Source organism: Etheostoma cragini, chromosome 10 (assembly GCF_013103735.1).
Source record: "Etheostoma cragini isolate CJK2018 chromosome 10, CSU_Ecrag_1.0, whole genome shotgun sequence".
In the NCBI taxonomy this organism is placed as follows: domain Eukaryota; kingdom Metazoa; phylum Chordata; class Actinopteri; order Perciformes; family Percidae; genus Etheostoma; species Etheostoma cragini.
Genome location: NC_048416.1, coordinates 11,179,513 through 11,185,582, shown reverse-complemented (window position 1 = coordinate 11,185,582; position 6,070 = coordinate 11,179,513). Strand labels below are relative to the sequence as shown.

The following is a 6,070-nucleotide window of genomic DNA, read 5'->3' as shown; positions in this document are numbered from 1 at the left end:
CTACACATTTTGCTTTTTCATCAGGATCCTAAACGTGACATGAAAGTTTATCTTGAGTCATTTTGGATGTCGATGCTAAACTTGCTGGTCTCAGGCATGCATACAGACACAGCTCAGACTGCTTAAGGTGATGACAGCAGCACCCCGTTACATCTATTAATAGTCTCACTCAACCTCCGGGGGAGAATCATATACATGTGAATATTTTATTCCGTGCAAGTGTGGCAATACATTAAACTGAATCGATTCATGTATGTCTTGGGTTGAAATGTACCCTGGTTAGTGCTGTGAATAGTAATCACTCTCCTTGAGAGGATAAACAGTCTCTGCTGCCACCTAGAGGTGCTAAGGGGCTACTTCACTATGCTGGTTCATTCATTCTTAACCCTTGTGTTGTCTTCCCGTCAAAATTGAAAGTCAAAACTGTTGTTGACGCTTTTTAATCAATGTTTCATCAGTTTTTCTTAGGTTTTTTCTCTTTTTTCAACACGTTTTTCAATGTTTGTCACTCATTTGGACGTTTAACACTATGTAACACTAACTCATTAACTTTAGTTTTACAGTTATTTGGGGAATTTATGGTCAATTAAAGGAATGTATGTTGATGGATAATCACAGATTGGAATGTGTCAACTTTTGCTCAATACTATTTCAAAACCTCTTCATTTTCTTTTTCACATGCTATAAAATTGAATAAGACACCCCACAGATTTGTTCTTGCCAAAGAGCGTTGTGTGGAATCAATCATGTTATTTGGATAATTAAAAGAACATTGATATGGGATAACTGGTCAATTTGACCCGAGGAAAACATGAGGGTTAAAAACATCAAGAATGTTTTCTACTGAAAGACTTGCAGCAAGCAGTCCCCCTCCTTTATTTTCTTACAGTTTGTGGCAGACTAAAGAATATTGATGCATCCGGATACAGTAAATGTAGAAAATCCCTCATGATTGCTTTAAAGAGGGAGTAAAACTCCGATTTGAAGTCCCTCTCAGGCAGGGTTTTATTTTCACTCGGCTCCAGAAGGCAGGTGCCGTGTGTATGCACATGCCATGGGGAAATGACTTGCAATCCAAACGGTTGTAAATTTCAGCTGCCTGACCTGTGTCAAGATTTTATAACTCAGATTGATTGGAATTATATAATGCTTGGGGTGACTGACTCCGCTCAATGGATCTGTAAAAGGAAAAGCACCATGCAGGAGCTCGGGTCATAAAGACGCAATGATAGTTAAAGGCGGTTCACTGGGGGCTGAAAGGACCACTGCCGACTCAGGCTGAGAAATCTCACTGTGCTAGCGATTTTGGAACTGCACACGGGGAACATTATATTTCACAATTTATTTCCCAGGTTAAACGCTTGGTGAAGCACCTTTACTTTTGGCCTGCTGCTGGGACTGTGGAGTTTACACAGTCTACTACCCCTCATTCACACTTTAACACCAACCTGTGGAACCACAATCTTCTGCTGTGGACCACTGAGCAGATCTTCTGCAAAAAAGGTGGCTGTTAGGAAGCAGATATTATTTAGTTGCCCTGATTTTGATTTTAGCTGGGACTTAAACTTTGGTCAAGTTGTTTTCTTTAAAGTGCTGTGCAAGTTAATGTAGTGTATTAACAGGGTATTTGTTAAATGGATTGGAAAACCAAGTCGTCAAACTCTTAACACCACACTCCTATTTAGCAAACAGCAAGCTCCTCCTATTCACATAAGGTGATCCCGCTGAGAGGAGGCTATACAAGGTGCAGTTCATTAAGAAAGCTGTTAGCTTGAAAGATTTTTTTCACCGAGGGGAGCCAATCAGGACCAAGGCTAACTATTAAATGTTTTCTGGAATTAGATTGAGTTCCATGAATCTGAATGCTTTTAATGCTGCAGAAACTTCAACCATTAGAACTAAGATCAATTTTAATTGCCTATAATTATGTCTTGTGAATAATCTATAAACAAGATGGACAATCTCTGAACAAGTAGTAAAAAAGTAGATGAACACTGTGAAGTCACATAATCAATATCGTAAAATCAATTGATCCTTGATGGCTAACATATTTCATTTTGAAAGCCATTTTAAAGCTCAGGCATTATTCCATTTACAAAATTGAAAGCAATGCTTAGAATTAGTTCAGAAATTGTTATGGTTGTGTTAACAACAAATAGAACTCAAAAAATGACAAGTGTATCCAAGTAGGTTAGTGAAGAATTGATTGTGTAAATAATGGATGATTAACATCACCGGAGGGTAACTCATGACTGCATTAGAAGCGTCTGTTAGCTTATTAGCAAGCTTTGCATAACTTTAATTCGGCACTTCCCTTTGCCCAATATTCCTAGCATGCGTTGTATTTGGGTTAACACTCCAGAATGAAGTGACTTGTTGTGGGTATTTTCATGAATGTGTCTCAGCTGAGTCATGGGTCTTAGCTTTTGTTATCCATTTCAATACTCACTCCCGCAGTCATTAATCACCTCGACCGCACAGGCGAAAGATTAATACCGGTCTGAATGTGGCTGTTCTGATCGGGGTGTGGGCGACATGATGAACTAAATCTGAATCTGACTCAGTGTTAAATAACAGCTGTTGGCTGAATACCTTACTGTTTTGAGCCTGGTATATTATTTCAATAAGTCATTATTAAAGTGCAGGTGAGTGAATGCTAACTTACTAAAACCCTCTCTTTTACATCTCAGCATGGGTCACTAGATTTGGACACTTCTCAGACCCCTTTAGGGATTTTAAAAACGGAGTCTGACAACATATCTAACAACTGTGTGACTTCACATTAAGTACTTTACTTTGAGGAGAATGTGCTGACCTCCTGCTCGCTGTCTCTGGGATATAAAGGGGTCCTATGATTGTGAACAAGCACCACCTGACGAAGGCTTTCCTAGTTTTGTTTTTAGCTGATATATTTCTTTCTTTTCGTTTGTATTTTTACTGTGAGAATGTACGTTTCACAATTGTCACTTTTACTGTTTCATTTTAATATTATCACTGAACTCGAGGAAGATCCGTTGGTCAAATTAGAATCTACTGTATAATGTATGTTTAAATGTATTAATGTAATAACTGTTTTTTTGCTCTTATTTATTTACGTGTGCAAGCACTGCAGCAAATTCCTATAAACTATATGTTGACATGGCAATACAATATTGAAATAAGAACTAGAATAGAACATTTAAATATTACTTGATTATATATATTTTGTATATATATTACACATATATATTATGTTGTAAACTGTATATAATAACTGTGATTATTTGCTAAAAAGTATTCTCCATCTTCTAAACTATTTGGAAAAGTTAGCTTTTCTAGATGTTAAAAAAAAAAACACGTTCATGTGAGAGTGGGGATGTGGGTGCCATACTTCTACAACAATGAAACAGTTCCTCAGGTACAGGCAAGAACAAGCACTTTTCATTAAAGTAAACTGAATTTTCTAACATCCGCCATCTCACTTTGTCCAGTGACTGTACCTGGGTTTACTTATTAATGTTGTTGTTGTTGTTGTTTAATTAATTAGATGAATTTGGTAATGTTGCTTTGGATACTTTAAACAAGAGCTCCTAATACAGTGTGTAGGCACTACATGTTTGCTACAACAACCAATTATGGTTGTGGTCTCATAAACCATCCCTGCGTTTAATAGGCATGTGCAATTTCAATAAAGGAGGCTGTAACTGAAAAATAATTAGCATGCTGTTATCACAAAAGACCACAAGAGGGCAGATGCGGCTTAAAAATACAAACAGTCATTGAGGAAACCAAGATACTGAATTTATCTGCTGCACCTCTTGGTTAAAAGCAGCTTTGAAACACAACGGGTATAACTGTATGTTCCGTTTTCTTATAGCGTGTTGATGCCAGACTTTTTTTTTAACCCCTTATATTGTGCATCCTGTCCTACAGGGCTGTGTGATTTTGGCTGAAACAGTTCAGCACTATGGACAGAGACACACATCTGTTCAGAACCCTGGACAGCGCAGGTCTCAGTGGAGGACAAAGCTTTTTTACTGACTGCTCACAAATCGCACTAATATATAATTGATAGGAGGATTGTTGTTCAAAATGCTGCTGCTCGCTTTTTAACAAATACACCTAGACGTGCACACATCACTCCCGTTCTCTACACCCTGCATTGGCTCCCGGTGCGTTTAAGAATAGATTTTAAGATTTTATTGTTTGTTTTTAAAGCTTTAAATGGTCTTGCCCCAGAGTACTTGTCTGAAATTTTAACTGTGCGGGAACACAACCGGTCATTGCGGTCTTCAAATCAGTTGGTTTTAGAAGTCCCAAGGTATAAACGGTGGGGGGGGGCAGGCTTTTGCAGTTGCAGCCCCGAGACTCTGGAACAAGTTACCCCCTGATATGCGTACTGTTACAGATGTCACTCTTTTTAGGTCCAAACTTCTGTTCAGTCTGGCTTATAATACGTAGCAGTGGTGTGACAATTTTTATTCTTTTGTTTCTTTGTAACCTTTTCTGATTTTACTGTTTTCTATGTTTACTCTTTCTGTTGTATGTTTTTACTCATTTTGTTAAGCACTTTGGATACCTGCTGGTTGTTGTAAAGTGCTATATAAATAAATGTTGATTGATTGATTGATTGATTGATTGAAAATCAAGTTGTTTGCACGATTGTTTACTCCATGTTGTCCTACAAAGCCATAAAAAGTGTATTTCCTCTCCTAGCAACACTATTACATGGGGGGTGAATGTTGTAGATTGGGCTGGTACAGCACATAAGGCGCTACTGTCCCTGTGTAGGACAGTTTGGTGGTAATACTTTATGAGGTTACCTCCTTGCAGGACATGGCACATATTGACCAGATGTCCACATCCTGCCCACTCATGCTCACTGGGACCAGATGAGACAACAGGCCTGGTTCAAGGAGATGTAGACTGGGATTTCCCCAAACTAGAAGGGGGAGTTGGTGGAAGAAGGATGATTTCATAATCACTCACCTACTCCTACAGAGGATGGCGTCACTGCATGTACGTCAGACAGGGGGTGAAAGCGAGGGGGCGGATCGCGGGGGTGGTAAATCCAACACATCAATGAAACTCAGGGGAAACGTGTAGGATCCAGCGACAGCAATATTAGCGCAATTTAGTGTTTATTAGTCTTCTCTTGTTCTGTTTTAGTCCGATAGAAAGGATCATGACCTGATGGAATGTCCTGATTGGCTGAGGGACGTTTACTGTCCTCGTAAATTCAGACACGTTAACTCACAGGCTTGTGACCACTAGCTTTGCATTTCGATGAATATGCAAAGGAGAAATCACCTTGTGACTTTTAAGGACTAATAATTGGCGTGCAAAATATACTAACATTAAATAACCCGTCTGTTGAATTATTTAAGGTCATGACATAATTAGATTGACTGCCAATACGGGTTTTTCTTTCAAAGCACCCAATAACTGCCCTAGCGGGTCTAAAAAAAAGTAAATATGCAGCACAGTCTTAATGCTAAATCAATCCACCCCCATGTCTGTCACTACATGGTATCACCCTCAGATAACACTCCTGGGCACATTACACAGGGGGGGGGGGGGGGGGGGGGGGGGGTATGGTGAAGCATCTTCCACCTCATAAAAGTCTATAGTTTTTTTTCTTTAAGACTATATGGCTAACTGGGGCAGCTAAAATAAATATGCAATAAACTACTAGATTATATGGGATGGTGGCTATAGTTTATCATGAAAGGCAATACAGATGGTACCAGTTTTGGTACAGTGTGGGGTAAAATCCAAAATGGAGTCCATGAGAAACCATTACTCAAGTAGGTCAAGTAGTCAAGTAATAAAAAGGTTGTCCTGGCATCATTTCAGTTATTATATGTGACAAATGAGAGCTCATAATTGCACCCAGCGTCCACAGTAATGAAGTTAATGAGATTGTTGTGTTGTAGTATTCATATTGGTTCTTTACAGCCATGGTACAGGAATATTCCTCAAGACAAGATGAGGTGTCTGTTAAGGTCTTATATTTTATACTGTACCAGTGAGGGAATCAGTGATGGTGGAGAGAGAGAGAGAGAGAGAGAGGGGGGGGGGGGGGGGGGGG

General features: G+C 39.2%; 1 protein-coding gene across 1 annotated transcript in view; it reads left to right on the top strand.

Moving 5' to 3' along the window:
* The first annotated feature begins 6,055 nt into the window (after window positions 1–6,055).
* The window catches only part of sncb (synuclein, beta), a 12,743-nt gene continuing 12,728 nt past the window's right edge, over window positions 6,056–6,070 (top strand). The window contains exon 1 of the mRNA XM_034883305.1: window positions 6,056–6,070. This exon is cut by the window's right edge and continues 177 nt beyond it. The gene's annotated coding sequence lies outside the window, so the exon portion shown is untranslated.